The sequence below is a fragment of the Ambystoma mexicanum genome, chromosome 5p (assembly GCF_040938575.1).
Source record: "Ambystoma mexicanum isolate Mex_15411 chromosome 5p, UKY_AmexF1_1, whole genome shotgun sequence".
Classification (NCBI taxonomy): Eukaryota; Metazoa; Chordata; class Amphibia; order Caudata; family Ambystomatidae; genus Ambystoma; species Ambystoma mexicanum.
The window spans coordinates 725,599,171-725,619,058 of NC_090930.1; the positions used below are offsets into that span (position 1 = coordinate 725,599,171).

Sequence of the window (19,888 nt, forward strand, 5' to 3'; positions counted from 1 at the left end):
TCCAGGTCCCGGTCCTCGATGCCCTCGAGACTGTCGATGCCATCGGCGCCATGTCCGTCGAGGGACTCTCTCGAGGCTCCGCCACCGAGGAAGTCATCAGCGCCGAGGCCGTCGAAGGACGCGCTTGGGGCACCGCCCTCGAGGCCTGTGTCGAAGCCATTGGTGCCACACTCAACGCCGATTCCCTCAATGCTTTTTGTGGAGGCTTTACCGGAGGTACCCAGTGCATCGGTGGAAACTGAGGAGGCCCTGAAGAAGTCAGTGAGGCCTGTATTTGATCCTTTTTCTGTGCCCTCATCCAGGGATTTATTCCAGCCTCTGGATCACATCTCTGAGGTGGATGAAGGGTCTGATGAAGGGTCTGATTAAGGTTTGGTTCCTGATGAGGTTACTGACGAACTCTTGTCTGGTCATAGCCAGTTGGAAGACCTGTGTCAGTCTTTGCACAACGCCAGTGGTCTGGACACCTTTCCGGAAGTTGAGTTCGGTAGGCCTGAGCCTGGCACGCACGCCGAGTCTTCATACCGGCGTCTCATGTCGAGCGTGGCGGGGTACCTGGGGTGGTCTGCGCCACCAGTGGATTTTCTGCAGGATGACCTGATGGATATCCTTGACCAGGGTCCACCCACCGACGCGGTGCTGCCATTTCATATGGCTTTACAGAGAAGGGTGGCAGCGGCTTGGACTGCTCCGGAGAGTCTCCCTGCAGTGAGCAAGTCGTTGCCGAAAAAATACCGTCCAGCCAGTAGCGACCCCTGCTACTTGACTACGGAACCCACTCCGGAGAGTTTGGTGGTGCAGGCGGCCACGGCCCCCGCAAAGCAGGCGTCGTACCCTACCATCCCTCCGGATAGGGATGACAAACGTTTTGATGGCTGGGCGAAGAAAGTGTTTTCTTCAGAGGGTACGGCTTTACAGGCAGCCAACTCCGTGTGTGCCTTAGCACGTTTCACTCACACTCTGTGGAATTGTGTGTCCTTGGCGGCTGAACATATTCCCGAAGGGGAGGAACGGGATGGTTTTCTTGCCCTCGTTCAGGATGGCAAGGATGCCATATGTGAATCCGTTCAGTCGGGTCTGGACATGGCAGACTGTGTCAGCCGGTCCATGGCGGCGAGCACCGTGATGCGCAGATTTGCGTGGTTGCGGAAGTCGGGGTTTGCTCCTGACGTACAAGCCCGGCTTCTCAACATGCCCTTTGATGGTGTACATCTTTTTGGCAGCAAGGCTGACGAGAGCCTTGAGAGGTTGCAGACCTCCAAAGCTGCAGCAAAGTCACTGAGCGCTACAGTCCATCAACCTCCGCCTTTTCGTCCTAGGGGACAGCAATGGAGGGGAGGTTCCTTTTGATACTACTCTTAATTTGGTAGATCGAGGGGAGCTGCAAGTCAAAGGGGCCACGTAGGAGTACCAGAGTTGGAAAACAAGGTACTCGAGTTGCCAAGGCTGCTCGGGCAGTTGCCTCTTTGCCCTCAGGCACTGCCGCAGCCGCTTCAGCTCAGTCATGAGGCCATGTCCCATGGTTTGCCGGTTGGGGGAAGGCTGGCGCAGCATCTTGTAGAATGGCGTGCCATTACTTCAGATGTGTGGGTTCTGGAGATCATAGCCCATGGCTACTGTCTTCCTTTCCGGCAGAGGCCTCACGACAATGCACCAGGTAATCTCTCTTTGAAGAGTCCGGATCCGCTCCTTGCGCACCTGCTGGAGAAAGGCGCCATAGAACTGGTGCCTGTAGCGGAGAGGAACAAGGGTTGCTATTTCCCCATATTTTTTGATTCCGAAAAAAGACTGGGGATTGAGACCCATCATGGACTCGCGTGGTTTGAACAAGCTCCTCAGGAAGGACAAGTTCAAGATGGTTACTCTTTCTGAAGTCCTCCAGGCCCTTCAACTTCAGGACTGGTTGGTGTCTCTCGACCTCAAGGACGCTTACTTTCATGTGCCAATTCATCCCAAGCACAAGAAGTACCTGAGGTTCCCGGTTTTTCGACTCGCATTTTCAGTTTCGGGTCCTGCCGTTCGGATTGACCTCCGCCCCGAGGATCTTCACCAAGCTCATGGTGGTGGCAGCGTATCTCAGGAAAGGGGGATTCACGTCTACCCCTACCTGGACAATTGGTTGATCAGGGCACATTCTCCCGAGCAAGTCCTGGATCATCTGTCAGTCACCTGCCACTCCCTTCACAAGCCGGGCTTCTCCCTAAACTTAAAGAAGTCCCACTTGACACCTACCCAGCGGCTCCAGTACATCGGAGCAATGCTCGACACATCCCGGGGGCAGTGTTCGCCTCCCCAGGTGAGGGCTCATCACATTCTGCAGATGGTGCACAAGTTTCAACATGCCCAGAGTCTCCCGGCGTTCGAGTTCTTGAGGTTGCTCGGCCTCATGGCATCCTGCATTCTTCTGGTGCCAGAGGCCAGGTTGTGGATGAGATCTCTGCAATGGGCTCTCAAGCTGCAGTGGTCGCAGTCCTCCGGCAGGATGTCGGACCCTGTTCAGGTGCCGCCCTCAGTCGCCCAGGATCTTCTGTGGTGGGCCGTCGAAGGCAATCTGATGAAGGGGGCTCCATTTTGGCTACCCTGGCCGGAGGTAATGATTGTGACCGACGCGTCCCTCACGGGATGGGGAGCTCATGCCAATGAGTTGACAGTCAGTGGTCGTTGGTCTCCGTTGGAGTCCAGACCCCATATCAATCTGTTGGAGCTGAGGGCCATCAGGCTAGCCCTGAAGGCTTTTCCGACGTCTATGCGGGGGAAGAGTGTCCTGATTCTGACGGACAATACAGTGGCCATGCACTACCTCAACAAAAAGGGGGGGCAGGGTCTCCCCCTCTGTGCAGAGAGGTGATGCAGCTCTGATTCTGGGCCATCCAGCAGGAAATTTCGATCTCGGCAGTTAATCTGGCCGGAGACGGAAACGTGGCGGCGGACGCTCTGAGCAGGCAGAGCATGGCCTCTCACGAGTGGGAGCTGGCTCAGGAGATTCTCCTGGAGATCTTCGCCTTTTGGGGACCCCACAAGTGGATCTCTTCGCCACCAGTGTCAACCGGAAGTGCAAAAGATTCTGCTTGCGGGTATTTCCTCCAAGAGGAGCCTTAGGGGATGCGTTCATAGTGGAGTGGTCCTTCCCACTGCTGTACGGGTTTCCTCCAGTCCCCGTCATTCCGCAAGTGTTGCAGAGGTTACGGAGGTTCGGTTCCTGAATGATCCTCATTGCTCCGGCATGGGCCAGGAGAACGTGGTACCCGGACCTTCTCTACATGTCCATCTGCCCTCCATGCCGTCTTCCCTACCGAGACAATCTGCTCATCACGGGAGGGGGGTCAGGTTCTCCATCCAGAGGTCAAGTCCCTTAACCTTCATGCTTGGCTTCTGAAAGGTTGAGGTATAAGGATTGGGACCTCCCTGAAGACGTGATGGAGGTGTTGCTTTCATCCAGAAGGCCCGCAACAAAGTCCCTGTGCCGTTGGAGAAAGTTCTGCGACTGTTGCAGGGTTAAGAATGTGGATCCTTTGTCATATGCCATTCCTGTGGTTCTGTCTTTTTTGCTTTCGTTCGCCCACAAGGGCCTGCAAGCGGGTACCATTAAAGGTTAACTGGTGGCGCTGTCCATATTTAAGCACTCGTCTGAGGAGTGTTCTTATTTTAAGATTCCTTTGATTTCTCAGTTTCTGAAAGGGCTCACTAATGTGTTCCCACCGTCGCCTTTCCAGGTGCCCGGTTGGGATTTGAACCTGGTCCTAAAATTCCTAATGGGAGCTCCGTTTGAGCCTTTACATTCTTGTCCTTTGAGACTGTTGCCCTTTAAAACTGTTTTTTTAGTTGTGGTTACTTCCACTCGCAGAGTGAGTGAGTTGCAGGCACTATCCACCAAGCCACCCTTCACGGTGTTCCACAAGGACAGGGTTGTCATTAGGGTTCGTCCTTCTTTTCTTCCGAAGGTTGTGTCGGAATTTCATTTAAGCCAGAAGGTTATTCTTCCGGCGTTCTATTTTCCTCCGCATCCTGGTAAGGAAGAGGAGAGGCTCCATAGGTTGGATCCTAGGAGAGCGTTAAGCTTCTACATCTTACGCATGTCCCGGGTCAGAGTGGACGATCAGCTCTTTGTTGGGTACGCTGGAAGGCGTTTGGGTCAAGCTGTTACTAAGCAGACCTTGTCCAAATGTATTATCTTTACCATCTCGGAATTCTACCGTCTGGCGGGTAAGGACCCTCCAGTAGGCTTGAGGGCCCATTCTACTAGGGGTGTGGCTGCCTCCACTGCTCTGCAGAGGGGTGTTCCCATTCGTAACATTTGTGAAGCAGCCACATGGGCCTCTATCCATACTTTTGTAAAACATTACTCCCTGGACTCTAACCCTGGGCAAGACTTAGCCTTTGGTAAGGCGGTCCTCTATTCTGCAATTTGATTGGGCATTCTAAATTTTTAATTCTTTTCCCACCTCCATACGTTGGTACTGCTTTGGGAGTCTGTCATAGATGTGGAATACCTTGCAGGAACAAATCCCCTCAAAGAACAAGTTACTTTCTTACCTGGTAACGTTCTTTTGATGGGATGTTCAGACGGCGTATTCCACATCGTACCCTCCCAGCCTGCCCCTCTACAGAATTTCTTATGCGATTTTCCGCAAGGCTTTCTGTAGTCATTCTGGCAAAAGATTGGTGCCACACGTTCTGGGAAAAAACTACAAATGAGGCTACGGGTGTCGTGCGTCCTACTTACAACATCCGATGACATCGGCTTGACGGACGCCCTCGAGGACAGCGTATCGACGCAGGACACAGACGCCAAAACATTTTCCGAAACAGCACAGCTGTGGTGCTTACCTGTCATAGATGTGGAATACGTTGTTGAAATCATCCCATCGAAAGAACGTTACCATGTAAGAAAGTAACTTGTTCTTCTAGCCCTAGTAGGTGGGATTCCAAAATGTAATACACTTCCTTCAACATGGGTTGACATGGGGCTAGCTGTGTTTACCTTATTGGCTCAATGGGCAGCTCTTAGTGCATTAAGGGAATGCTGGGAAAAGTCTCTGAATGTTAACTTTGTGATCTGAGTTTTTTCTTTAGGCCCATCCAGCTCTGGATTTAGTATATCTCACAAGTGAGTACTGAGACAAGGACGAGGGACTGGTGCTACTGCCTGGATGATGTACAAGTAATCTTCGTTCCTAGTCTTGCTCTTCCCTGTCACAATATTTAAATTCCACCTCTTCTGCCCTGCCTGGGTGGAGTGAGCCCAAGGATTGGCCATTAACTGCAACATGCTGGGCCACTGGGGGTCGCCCATCCCTCCCACCTGGAGTAGAGCAAGGCAAAAGGAAGTAGAAATTGAAGTATTCCTTAGGATCGAGGTAGGTTACCTCTCAAGTAAGTAATGGGATGTGGAAAAGGGACTGGGTGTAATAAAGATTATGGTCCAGTCATACAGGCAGGTTCGAGTCCTCGCGTATCAGTTGTGGAGCAGTTAGCAGAATATTTATTGTTGTGGAAGGTCACACCAGGTGCACCTCCTGCACATGCTGTAATTGGCCAGCGGATTGGATGATATGATCCAATAAGGGGAGAGGGATGGCCTATGTCTGAAAGGCACAAGGAGGGAGGACCTTGCCCAGGCAGATGATATTGCAAAGAAGAGGATTATCCCCAGGCCAGCTGTTTCTCTTTTGCTAGACTGGAAGTTAACACGTGGAGACAACGGTATCTGGTCATTGCATCCAATCCAAAGCATTGACAGACCATACCATTGAAAAAAATGCATAAAAAAAAACATCGAATGCATTTTTTTAAATGGTAAAGGGTTTATTTTAGTAAAAATGTGTTTCAAAAAGGGGGTTGGGGGGGAACACCCCATTTAAAAAAAAAAAAATGCATTCAATGTTTTTTTTTTTTTCCCCCATGCCTTTTTTGTCAATGGTATGGTTGTCGATGGTTTGGCTGTTGATGGAATCACTAGGAACCGGAGACAACAGCAGATCACTCCCAATCAGCAATGTATTTGTTTACATGAAGTTCAAGTTACTATTCTACACAGGATATATATATTTTCCCTTTGTTTTCTGAAGGTGTTGTGCTGAAGCAGGACAATTGCCTTGAAAATTATTACCGATTCTTTGAAAAAGGAACACAACAGGAAAACTATCTCTAGGTAAATAGAAACACCTTTTCCATTAATTGCTTTGCGTGGACCTGCATAACCACATCTACTTGTTTTCCCCTGAGCAGACTTGGAAATACTTCAACTATGCAGCTTTTTGTGTAAAGCGCGAGATCTCCCAGCAAACGTTTAGTGCCTTGGATACACATTCAGGCCATCTTTGAACACAAGGAAGTAACTGCAGCACACACAGGAGTTTGGGAAGGGATGGTGTTTGCAGCTGATTTCCAAAAGAAGCTTAGCACTGGCTTAGGAAGGGGCCCGTTTTTACAACGCTAGTGGAATTCCCAAAGGGTTGCTGGCATTGTGAGGAGGGCAGGGGAGTTAGTAGAGAAATTGCGAAATTTGAATCCCAACCACATTTCAAAGTGTTATCAGAGCCATGCAGGCTCCCACATGTAGACTAGGGCATTTCGTTCAATAAGCTTTCTCTCAGTTAATTAGGGAGGTGGCTGATTAAACTCATTCCCACTGTAGAGCTGGAATTGTAGGAACATTGAAGTAAAGTGGAATATTAACAGCATGATATGATGGTGCTCGGGACTGATCATTCTTGCCGGTTGCATGCACATGGCAATTATGAGGGCAAAAACTGCTGAAACATGAAGGGCACTACAGTCTTATAACTAGCGACTAGGGTTGACATTGCGTTCTGGAACAAACTCCTTTTGGTATGCGTGACAGCCAGCAGTCTTCTTCATGCCAGTGAAATGCCATAGTCGGTAGCATCAGATGGTGACGTTTAAGGACCTAGTCGAATGTAGCCATTTTATATAGCCTGTTGGTATATGAAAACCTGTGGATGTTAATTTCTGCCTGACGGTAAAAAAGAAATATTCTTAATAAAACACAAACAATAAACCTCTTGCGATATAGTTTAATAGTCAGTACTGCTACTATAAGCGCTACTCCCAAATTTCAACGATTCACTCACAAGTTAATCAGAAATCTGTGAATGCAAACCAGTACCTAATCCCAACATTAAGTTTAGAAGAATAGATAAGATGCAGAATGAGAGAAAGAAAAAGAAAGGGGGGTGATATAAGGACCCTTTTAAATATCTCACCAAACCGAACTAATCCTGTTTAAAGTTTGTTAAGCTCACAACAAATATTCTCAGAATCATCAAGTTTTCCTTGCCGAGAGAAGAACCATATCTTGCAGCCAATCCTCAGAATATCAGCCTCCTATTGCTCTTCCAATATTTTAATATTTGTTTCTTGGCCACTAGGAGTGTCCTACACAACTGCTTCACTTTAGCCGCACAAATATGCATTTGCAAAGGCAACAGACTTAATTATTTTGTGAAGAACCCGATTTCCAATAACCCACTTTTTCCAGTGCACAGTACGTTTTGAAGCTGCGTTCCTCCTTGATGAAGCCTCCCCAGATAAGAGGTATTTCTCACCCATTTCAATATTCCCCTTTTTCCACTCCCGGAACATTTGCTTAACAGTTAGTGGAGTGGTTGTAATAGGCACGTTTTGTTTCATAGCAGGCGTTCTAGTGGGATGGGGTTACGCCTTTCAGTTTTTAAAAAGTTCTTTCTCTTTTATTTTACCGCTCTTCATTGTTATGTTTAGCTGCACTTGGATTCTTTGTAATTTATATAGGGGTACATGAACATGCAGTCTTGTTTAAGTGGTTTCTTTGTATTAGACACTAATACAACTTGGCTTGATGTGTAATTTTCATGATATCCTTTAGGGATCCTATTTCACTCGTGCTGCCTAAAAAGCCCTGTGTTGAATTGGTTTTGGTAAAGTGCATGCTTGCAGTGATTTTATTTGGCGATTGTCCACCAACCTAAATTGTTATGTTTGAAGCTGCATTTGTTGATATTTTGGCACAACTGCAAATTGCATTGAACATCTGCCCCAAATATAAATATCACTGGGCATGTGAAATTGTGGTTTGACATGCTGTGAAATGTCATGACCCTGAAGGTACTGGCCAATATGACTTTTCTTGCCCTCTTATCTTTTTCTGACTACCTATTCCCTTGATTTTCTTCTCTGCTCTCCACACCTGCCCCATATATATATATATATAAATATATATATATATATTTGTTTGCCTCGTCCTCGCAGATGATTAAATAATTGAAAGCTTTTATTATTTCTCGGTAAGGTTTTAAAGCACAATCCTGAGAATCAGCATCTCTGGAATTATTCGCTCTAACTTCCATGCGTTAATAACACCCCCGCAACCTCTGTATTATTCTAAAAGGAGCGGGGGCACCCCTGCAACCCCCGGACCCATAAAACTCTAATATTATCCCCACTAAAAATATCACCTACGGCTGTTCCCGACGACCATATATATATATATATATATACGGCAATATTTTTGATGGGGATAATATTACCTGATACCCTCTGGTGGCAGTCACTTGACCTGGAATAGCAACTTTTCTTTAGATATGGCTAAGTATTGGACTATGCTGCAAAACTTTTGGAAAAGTTCTTTTGGTAGCGATGGGTAATTAGGAACGGAGTCATTCACCTTAGTAGCCACTTGTGTGTTTGTTATCTTCTGAAAATGAGACTCTGGATTCATCCCTTTAGCAGATGAGCTGGTTTCTCGACTCGTATCATTAAACAGTGCTTTCCAGTAGGCAACCGTACTTATCCGTCATTATGATAATGTGCTTTGGTGGCGGTTTTGTAACTAGTGTTTTGTAGTAGCGGATGGTAGTTTGTGAACACTCATTTTATTAGTTTGTATCTTCAGCTTTTGACATTGTCAATCGTCAGCTGTTATTCAACTGCCTTCCCCAGATGGATGTCCATGGGCTGGCTTTAAAGAGTATGGCTTTGTTTCTTAAAGATCGTTCTTAAAATATCCCTTCTGCCATAGCAATCACTTATGCACACATTCACTTTTGGAACACCAGAAGAATGGGTTATTTTGCCGTTATTGTTTAGTGTACATGTTAATGCTCTTACCCAGTTTAGTCTTTGGATCTCAGATTATTTACACATTCTTATGGTATGAAAATCATCCTTTAATTACATCATGGTCTGAATTTATTTCATGATTGCAAACCTCCGATCTTGTCTTTCTGCTCTTAACAGCAGGATGTTTCAAAGCTGACTCGAGATCCACCGCAGCAATACAGAGATTCAGGCCCCTCATCCCAGGTCTGATGAGGGATGTCCTGACTTCTGGCCATATGGTGTAGGCCTTTGCTCAAGTCTGATCACACAGCAACAGAACACTGTTGACTGCAAACTAATCTTGTGATGCACATCTGCATCGCCTCATAACTGCAAATGCAATGTGGGAAACCCTTGAAGCCATGGCTCAGAGTGCTTATGACGTGCTGACTTTATCGAAGACTTATGTGGCCATTTCTAATGAGCCGTCAGATTCTCCTGATTGTCGTTGTCAATCTACAGGGAAGCTGCATTTTACTCCCTAAAGGCCGGCAAATGCTCAACAAAAGTAAGGAATACAAATCCCCCCAACAGAAAATCAGAAACAATGGACACATGAGGGTGCCCATGCTTCACCCATACATCTCCATGTATATGTTCGAATCACTAGCCAGCAGAACAAAGGCACAGGAAGGTAATTCAAACAGAAATGGGGTTCTTCTATTGCGCTACATGCAGGAAGCCAAGCCTCTAAGCATGGGACCGGGATTCAAACCTGTGCTGCTCAGCATTGTCATTCTTCCAAGACCAGCAAGTTGCCTCTGAGCTATCATCCTGGTACTTTATTATTATTACTGTTAGTTCGAAGAGGATCTTTTAGATAAAACTGCATCTTTTAATATGACTGAATAACAAGGTTCAAAGAAGTACGTTTGAGAAAACAATATCAAAAGTAGAGATAAAATCTACTTTTGACTTTCCTAAAAAAGATACCATGTGGGAATAGGAATCATGATGTTTTTTTTTTTTAACTCCCTAAAATCATTTTACTGAATTGCACTAAACATAGAGTAACATTCTCAGACTTCCAAATCTGAAGGCTTGGCCCCACTAGTGGACCGAGAGAGTGAGGATGGCAAGAAAATGTACTAATTTCTTTACAAAACATCTAGCAGTTTATTTTCATAGATCACAATTATTTTGTGGTCCAACACAAAAATAGGCTTTTTGTTAAAAAACGTTGTTTGTGTATATATACATAACAATTCATATTCCCCTAACTCGACTCCATCAGACATACTCACTAATACTACTCCACAGTACATTCACAAACGGTCTTGTGAACATATATGACCATACAGCAACAAAATTGTTTAAAAAATGATCTACACCCCTTGATGAAAGTTGGTGCCTCACTTCTATATGTATGGAGTTCACAAACATCATCTAAGAAGTACACATTTAAAACCTAATTACCACCCATGGTCTTGCCATCCTCATTTCTTTCAAATCAAAGCACAAACACTTGTTTATGTAACACATCAGTTGTTACATGCATTTTACTCACCTCCAACTCAATTCTTGGAGGAGGTTCAAGACTATGGACCAAATCCGAAATGCTTGCGCAACCTGATCACTTTTCGCCGGAGCCTATCAAGCAGAGGCAGAAGGAAAGGAGAATTGCAATCCTAACCTACCTCTACACATCTTGCATCAATTCCCACAGTATTCAGTAACCAGTTGCCACAAGAAGGAAGTAACAATACTCACTCTCTTTTGGCGTGCACTCCACCAAGGAAACAAGGGGGAAGGGGGGCTCTTTTCCTGTAATTGAACGCCCTAGAAACAACTATCCACAGTTATACATTTCCCACACAGCTAAACATTTCATATGGGTCACATTTTTTGTGCTCACTCTCCCATGCCTTACCCACTGGTATTGTCACTCCTCAGTGGCGGGGGGGTTCAGAGTAATTATAGGATCCTATGTCGTGATCCTCTCACTCATATTTCACAAGAAATGTTCAATCTCTGTGGTGCAGTCTCTCACCTGCAAGAACACATAGGGGAGGTCTGGTGAATGTTTAGCCATTCTAAATCTTTTGAAGTTATACAAATTTTGTGCCCCAATACTTAGCGGCACCCCCCATGTATTGTCTGATTTGCATGAGTCACCTTAGTCGTGGACCCTACGGTTCTGTGTGGGCTAGAATTCAATTACTCGTCCATTACTACATGCCAGTAAACACGGGGGCCGTAACTACATTGCATTCTGCAGTTCCCCTCTCTGGTATACACGCTGTAACCACCATTCAGAACCAAAATATTAGTTATGGGCGCCCCTTTATGAGAACGAACATGGCAAGAATGTCCTGTTGTATGGGATGGTACCCACTCTAGAGTCCGCAGCCACATTTTAGCTCTCTGTACATTTCACAGATGGAAAATACCCATTTGCATATCAGCCTTTGTCCCGCCCACATGATATGCAAATGGATATTTCCCATCTGTGAAAGGAATTGCCATAGCATTTTGGTGCTGGACTGCCCATGTGGGTGGGACAAAGACTTATATGCAAATGGATATTTCCCATCTGTGAAAGGTACTGGGAGCTAAAGTGCGGCTGCAGACTCCCAAGTGGGTGCCTTTCCATAGAACAGGTCAATGGGCCAGGTTCGTTCTTGAAGAGGGGCGCCTATGGACTATTTTTTTTTTTTTACCATTCAGCTCCGTATTTAATGAATGGGATGCCCTCGTTTAGGAGCTGTAATCCAATTCAATCTTCACCCTTCACCTATCCCTTTTTGGTGTATACAAAGACTGTAACCGCAGTGTATCCTGTGCGTCCCGTATTTACTATGTATACCGGGGTCATAACATCCTGAGTTTTAGCCGCATAACTTTACAATGTTTTGTTAGTCCCTGACTTGTCTTGTGCTCTCTGCTCGGCGTGCGTTCTCACTTTGGGCGATTCCATTGCCGCCCGGGAGGAAACAGTGTTTCATCCATCCTTCATAGACACAGAAACAGAACCGCCGAACGCAGCGCAGCATAGCTTTGGTGTCACCGTTTTTATAATTCACAGTCTACTAATCATATTCTCAGAAGTTTATAGTACCTGGATGAGAGCTTTCAAATAAAATTGTGGATTACATCCCTTTGACTGCTCCGCACACAAGGCAGGAATTTTTCATTGTTTAAGGGATTTAGGTTTAGTCATCCTAAGTTTCCTAGGGTCATCCAGATGTGGACCCCTTGCTCACTGTGCTCAGAGAGGCACAGCTCCACCTCACTGATGAGGCCCAACAAGGCTGAAACGCGTGTATGGGGTTGCTGTTGGTACTCTTGTTCAGAAGGGAATTGCCATAGCATTTTGGTGCTGGACTGCCCATGTGGGTGGGACAAAGACTTATATGCAAATGGATATTTCCCATCTGTGAAAGGTACTGGGAGCTAAAGTGCGGCTGCAGACTCCCAAGTGGGTGCCTTTCCATAGAACAGGTCAATGGGCCAGGTTCGTTCTTGAAGAGGGGCGCCTATGGACTATTTTTTTTTTTTTACCATTCAGCTCCGTATTTAATGAATGGGATGCCCTCGTTTAGGAGCTGTAATCCAATTCAATCTTCACCCTTCACCTATCCCTTTTTGGTGTATACAAAGACTGTAACCGCAGTGTATCCTGTGCGTCCCGTATTTTTTCTATGTATACCGGGGTCATAACATCCTGAGTTTTAGCCGCATAACTTTACAATGTTTTGTTAGTCCCTGACTTGTCTTGTGCTCTCTGCTCGGCGTGCGTTCTCACTTTGGGCGATTCCATTGCCGCCCGGGAGGAAACAGTGTTTCATCCATCCTTCATAGACACAGAAACAGAACCGCCGAACGCAGCGCAGCATAGCTTTGGTGTCACCGTTTTTATAATTCACAGTCTACTAATCATATTCTCAGAAGTTTATAGTACCTGGATGAGAGCTTTCAAATAAAATTGTGGATTACATCCCTTTGACTGCTCCGCACACAAGGCAGGAATTTCTGGAAATTGTGCTCCCAACGTATCAACCCATCATATAGAAGTGAATCCCTTGCGGAATAGTCGTGGGGACAGACCGCCTGTTATGGTAATCTGTTCTCTTGGAACAGTTGGGGACCTCTTGTCTGCTATGCGAAAATAGAATATTCTAGCAAATGGTACACAAGCTTATGGGACATGTAGTCCCACGCCCACAAGTTTCAAATCATGCCTATTATGGTAGTGGCATATTAAGGGACATGGTCCTATTGTTGACCATAGTCTCACATATGTAATGGGGGTCCCAGAAAGGGTTGCCCCTCCATGTACTTCGAGATATCCATGATAAATGAGGGATTCTGCATCTAATCGTCCCATGATGGTGGAGGATCTTATCACCGAGAAGTTCTGCACAATATTTCACGCAAAGGGATTTATTGACCTATATCTGTTTTCACCCTGCGTATATCAAATTGTTCCACTCTATGGTGATGTTTAACCCATGTTTCACCGTATCAAGAGTAAATCCACTTTTGCTCCATTTTGTGGAGCAATGCAGCCGAATTGCTTCTGCGCGCTTATGAATACAGCAGAATATTCATTGCTGGGGGGGGATTTTGGAGACTGGATCTTTCCCAGCATCGTTGAGGGAAGCAGTGATCACCTTTCTTTTGAAGACTGGCAGACTCCCTTTGGATCATGCTGTATTTGTAGTGTAACGCGCCCTTTTCTCTCGCATACCTCAGAAGCATGTCACAATCTCTATAATTTAAGATCTTGGCTATGATTGTTCTGGGTGGAGCTATGGGTCTTGGTCTAGGCGCGAGTTAGCTATGCACCCGTTATGCAGTGAGAGATCGGGGGAGCCCAGCACGGTCTTAAAAAGATCCTCCACAAACGCTCCATATTTCCTTGTCACTCTGTCTCAGGGACCCCCACTATGTGCATGTTCTTTTGCCTGGAGCACGATTCCAAGTCATCACATTTTGCTTGAACTGCCACAAGGTCTTTACCCAGTGCAAGGATTGTCATCTTCATTTTCAAGACATCATCTTCAGCATGCCCTATTCTCACCTGTGCCTCAGTGACACGGGTGCTTTCTTCCTCCAGATTGGTTTTAGGGGAATGTACACTAGCATTAATCAGCCAACCTGGTATGATAGACGCAATGGGCTCTTTCATGCTGTGGCATATTAGCTGTAGGTTAGGAGTGGGGCCGCAGCAGCCTACAAGCCCTCATTCACATCCACGTGTGACAGCTGACCCAGAGGGTGGTGCCCAGCAGAGGTGTCCATACTGCCATGTTTCTTGCATCCACTCCTCGCCATGCTGTAATGCTGCTCCAATATCCAGGCTTGGCACTACTGCCCCTCCCCAGTCAAATGATGAGGGCTACCTCCTAGTGCCATGCACACCCCCTCTAAATGGGCAAGATGCTTCTTTACCCCATAGGGCAAAGGCTGACCATTCATTGTGATTAGCTTTATATCCTTTAGAGTCCTGTAGGACCCGGACAGAATTTAGTACCCCCTGATCAAAAGATACTGATTGTGGAAATTATTTCATCCCTTTTGCCAGTGGTATTTTCCTGCCACTTAACAAATGTAACTGAATCTGGGCCGTAGGCGTGTTTCATCTTAGCTGCAGACGTGTCAGCTGAGTACTGTACACAGCGTTCATGTAATTGGGAATTACCCATTCTTCTCTTCAAGGGAAGAAACCAGTGAACACCACTCCAGAGACAACAAAGGAAAGGGTTTCTAGAGTGACCCAGAGACGACAAAGGGAGTTGTGAGAAACCTGAGGGTATTCTCCCAGGTCGACCTCAAGAATCCCTTTTTCAGGTGGCCAGGGAAGGGCTGGCGCTCTCGTATAGCAACCCTGGGGGTGGACGAGTGAGGGAGAATCACCTGGGTAGGGGAGCCCAGGGTTGTGCTCTGGGAAATGCCTAGGTGAGACACGATACTATACTGGAGAAAGGGTCGAGAAAGGCGAGGTCCCTGAGGCTTTTATGGGCTGTAGTAAATCGACCTCCCTTCCCCCCGATAAACTTCCCTTTTGAGAATCCACCATCCCCTCCGCCTCTGCTGAATCCATTACACATGTTGTTGTAGTCAGAAACCATCTTTCTCAGAATCCTTGTTTTCCTGCTCCCTATCAAATACTCCCAATCATTCTTCTTCCCCTCCCTCTGATTATTATTTCCTACACTCCCAACCTTCTCAAATAAAATACTACAGTTCCCACAATCCCCCTTGTTTATTTCAAGATAGTAATCCTGGTCATTCCCATCTGTTTCATAAATACTATCAATCTCACCCTTCTAAGTTTATCAACCCCCCCTGGTATAAAAGCTATCATTCCTAACACCTTTTCCCATCCTACCACGCAGTACATTTAGAAACTCTACCTCTCCCCTTTTCCGACACCAACACTTTCTCCTGATGTAGAAAACCACAGACTAGACTAACCCTAAACCGGTTTACCTGACATGCCCCAACCCAAGGGTCAAGCAAAGTCAGGCAATTGACCTGAATCACACACACACACACCAGACGGCTCTTTCCTTTCCCCACAGGGATAAAAGGTGGAGCAAGAGAGCACAGTTTGAGCAAGGCACACCGTACAACGAGACAGCTATCCAGGCCCAGCAGGTCAGGAGGAGGAGAAAGGCGGCGAATATCGAGAGGCTGACCAGGAGGGGTACGACCTTGCCCTTTTCGACGCAGACCAGCAAAATCTCCACAGAGGGAATCGGAAGACCGAGGACAATAGCTCAAGTGTGCTGCAACAGATGTCAATGGTACATTGAAGCCATAGTGAACCTCTATAGTGGAGCGAGGCTGAAAATAAAGAGGGGGCAGCGCCTGGAACAGGGGGACCCAAGGGTGAAGAATCCTCACCACAACTAAAACCAGAAACGAACTTTCAGTTGAATCTGAAAGGAACTTTTATATGTAGTTTTGTTTGTGGAACTATCAGCCCTCGGAAGTAGGAAACTCAACCATTGAAGGCCCTGATATCGGTAAGGACTGTATTGGGTGCTTGCCAGGAAGAATGGGATCCAGGGATGAGCCATTATTCACCTAATAGAGAGTCCTATTGAACCCGGTAGAGGGAGGCTGAGATTCGAGAAGGTTCTGCGCCCAGAAGAGGGGGACCCAGGGTTTGAGACAGACTCCCAACGAACTTTCATGTGGTTAAACAAACTTGTTTTACTATCTGAAATACGTTAGGCCCTCGAAGGCAAGTGACTTTCAAGAGAAAAGAGACTTGGCCGTTGGCGGTCCCGAGAGCTGAAAGTGGAACTGTAGTCTCATGCTGGGGAAGCTCAAGCGTGTGCTGTGCTCCAAGATCTCACTTAACCCTGTGCTCAAAATGTGGGGAAGGGAGACCCAAGCCACCGCATCCTTGCATATTATTTGAGAACACTTCTTTCTTTTCTTGAAAACCATCCCACACTCCTTTGTGGTGCTAGTGTAAGGTTTGGCAATAGGTTTCTCTTTCAGGCCCCTTTTATTTGACACAACCCTACTAGGACTGCCTTATTTTCATTTGATGGTCGACGCTTGCTCCTATCTTAGATCTAGGTTTAGATTAGGCATTTTTCCAACCTGCATACAGTTTAATAAACACCCTTGAACTGTGATCACTTGTGTCTGTCTTTACTGTTGCCACCATGGGTTCCTTACAGAGGATTTGTGTTGATGACCCAGAGAGAAATAAACAACAAACCTATTAAACCTTTAAACCAAAAAGAAAAAAACACTTTGCAAAACTTCTCCTATTAAACCTGGGTATCCTGTTTGAAAGCGAGACTCTGTATTGTGTGCTTTTTAGAGCAAATGGCAGGGTGATATAACGCTTGCGGTGGAAGCAGCCACGGATACTTACCCCGTTGTCGAAGCGGGTTCCTGCTCCTCCTCAGCAGCTTGAAAATATCCAAGGTCAATAAGGCACCAGCTGTCGGGTGAATTACAAACATCATGGTTTTTTGCTTTCGAAGGGGTTGGTGGAAGAAGGGTGCCACTGAAGTAAATGAACACGAACACCCGTCTGATCCTCAGAAATATGCACGCAGATTTTCATCTGTCTTATATTCCTCAAAACTGAATGTCATTTATGGCAAACATCCAGTAACGAGCAAATAATCTGTACATATTCTTCTGTTATCTTTGCTTTTGGTCCTTAGCACCGTCTAGATGCAGCCTCAAGGTTTGCAGTAAATCAGTTGCTGCATGCGTTTTACTACATAGTTGTAGGTTTACGTAGGATTGCTCTCAGTAAACAAATGACCTCAACTTGTTGATGGAGACAATCCTTTCTGCGTTCTCTTCCTTGTCAAACACAGCCGGCCATTTGTCAAACAATGCTGGCCTTTCATGCTTACTTCACCCCAAGGTTTGTTATCTGTGAAACTCCAGTCAGTCGCAGCGCAAATATTTCCTAACTTGAGTGTATTTCACCAGTTGTAACAGTGAGCTAAAAATGGCTCACTTCTGCTCTAAGGGTGAAGGCATAAAGGCTCCTGACAACTGTATTGAGTTTCCCTACAGGAATTAATTTCTTCTCAGTGCTGTAGAATTTTACTCCAATTCAATTAATTTCCTTTAATAATCCATAATGGTCTCCAAACTTTCCACGATAAATTGGGCAAATATTTTGCTCATAATATTCAAAAGGGCAATGTGCCTATATTTGCAGGATAGGGGTTCTATTACCCTTTTTAAAAATAGGTATAATATAAGGAGACTTCCAGGATGTGGGCATCTTTCTCTGACTCACCACTTGTAGGAATAGTCGATGTATAACATCCATCTTCATAGATGTTATGGTTAGATTCAACAAACCATCCAGACCAGCGGCTCTGACCATATTTAGCTTCACGATAAGTTCTGTGATGGTACTGTGAAGGCATCATGAAGCACGACACAGACAAGAGACTTATATTTCAAACTAAAGAACTTAATTCAATCAAATGTCAGGATGGTTGACAGCCTATCTTGCCCTCTGCTCAGGAGGATAGCTCAGGGGCAATGTGCTCGCCTTGGAAGCAAGACGATACGGAGCAACACAGGTTCGATCGCCGGGTACGCTTAGAAACCTCTGGGTATTAAGCGCCTTATAAATAACCTATCATATCATATCATATATCACGCTAAGGTGGGATTTCCCTTTTGTTAAATAGTTCCATTGGTAAGTCTGTCTGTGTCCACAACCTATACTTTCCCTTACCATTTAGACTAACAATGTGTAGGAATGTTAATAACCAAAGAAGCAAAGTTCAATACAGCGCTCAGTTTTATTTCCCCAAGTTTAATATAGTCCCGCAAACATCTCAAGATCACATCTCTCTCTCGAGCTCCAAGCAACATAGTAACAGATAATCCTCGGCGTTCCCTGACACATACTCCTGTGGACCAAGGTGGTTCTTGGCACTTGCTCTTGTGCACCAAGGTATTTCTACTTAATGTCTTTAGGTGGGCCTCCTGTCCTCGTATAGAACGTCTCACTCTTTTTGGCTTCCTCTTTGTCACCCTCTGGGGTTGTACTTCAATATTCTTATTGGGTTTCACATGTAAATTGCTTAAAGGTTTTAAAGTGTTTTGCAGATGAATTGCTCTCAATTCAAATGTTCCTTGTGTTACACAAGGTTTAGTTTCATTCTGAAAAGGCCACCCTTGTGTATTCGAAAATTCATTCTTGTTTTTGAAGTACAAATATAAGTTTGGAATGCACTCTTGTAAATTAAATATGTTTGCTTCAGTTCGGTATTCAAAAATGCACTTTTGTTGTTAAATGTAGGCTTACTTTCAGTTCAGTATTTAAAATGCACTTTGGTGTTCAACTGTAAGTTGACTTGCAGTTATAATTCAAAATACATGGACCAGCAATTGCCTGTGGTCCGTTTCGGAGCTCCCTGGTGTCTGCGTGTCCCTCCGACACTCACCAGCAGTCTGATTCATCTCCCAGCGGTTCCTGCTGTCTCCGCTCTGCTTCTGGAGCCGGGAACTCTGCCGTTGTGAGCTCTGCTCTCCTGCTGGATACTTCTTGCTCCCGTTCTCCTTGTGCTTTCCAGTGGACGTGGACATCGTCCTCTCTAATCCTGGTCGGCTGGCGACCTGGTTTGGCGTCCAGTCCCACCACGGCCGCTCCCTCTAAGAGCGGGTCCCTGATGGTCTCTACTACGCCGGCCTCCCTCCTTCTCCCGCTTCTGGAGATTCTGGACCTTCTCCCGGTTCTCCCGCTCCTCTGTTGGGTGTTCCCTGTCCCTCAATTTATGTACCTGCAGCCTTCTAATAGGCTGCAGATGTGCATGGTCAATTAGATTTGCCTGACCCTACTTAGGAAGAGATGCCTGACTTTCTCAATGCTCTGGATGCAGCTTCCTCGTTCTAGTACCAAGTGGTGAAAATGTGCGGTGTTCATACCTTTTTTAGTTTCCTCTTCCTTGTCCCAGTACTGTCATATGTTACACTAGCTGTCCCCGGCCACGCGTTGCTGTGGCTCAGTCTGGTTAAATGGAAAAGAAAGAAAAGAGAATGTGCACGTTTCTAAGATGTTTGTTTGTTTGTTTGTTTGTTTATTATTTATAGCGCGCGCCAGACACGAGGGTAACCGGGCGCGTTGTTCAAGGATACTTTAAACTTTACAGGTTACGCATGTTTACAAGTAGTGGTTATACGTCGTAGAAGTTACATAATGCAGGACAGTAAGGAGAATATACATTGTGCATAATATATACATATAACATAATATATACAGGAAATATGCAGTAGGAAGATAGAGAGTATATAACTATGTACATAGTACGTTTGTAGAACAGTGGTTATATTGGTG

General features: G+C 45.8%; 1 protein-coding gene across 7 annotated transcripts in view; it reads left to right on the top strand.

The window, feature by feature from the left end:
• Positions 1–19,888, top strand: part of SLC25A14 (solute carrier family 25 member 14) — a 534,240-nt gene that overhangs the window by 64,397 nt on the left and 449,955 nt on the right. For 2 of the 7 annotated variants that reach the window (XM_069613102.1, XM_069613103.1), the window contains exon 2: positions 6,069–6,151. The exons of the other annotated variants lie outside the window; for them this stretch is intronic. The gene's annotated coding sequence lies outside the window, so the exon portion shown is untranslated. The remainder of the gene's footprint in view (positions 1–6,068; positions 6,152–19,888) is intronic. 7 annotated transcript variants of the gene reach the window in all.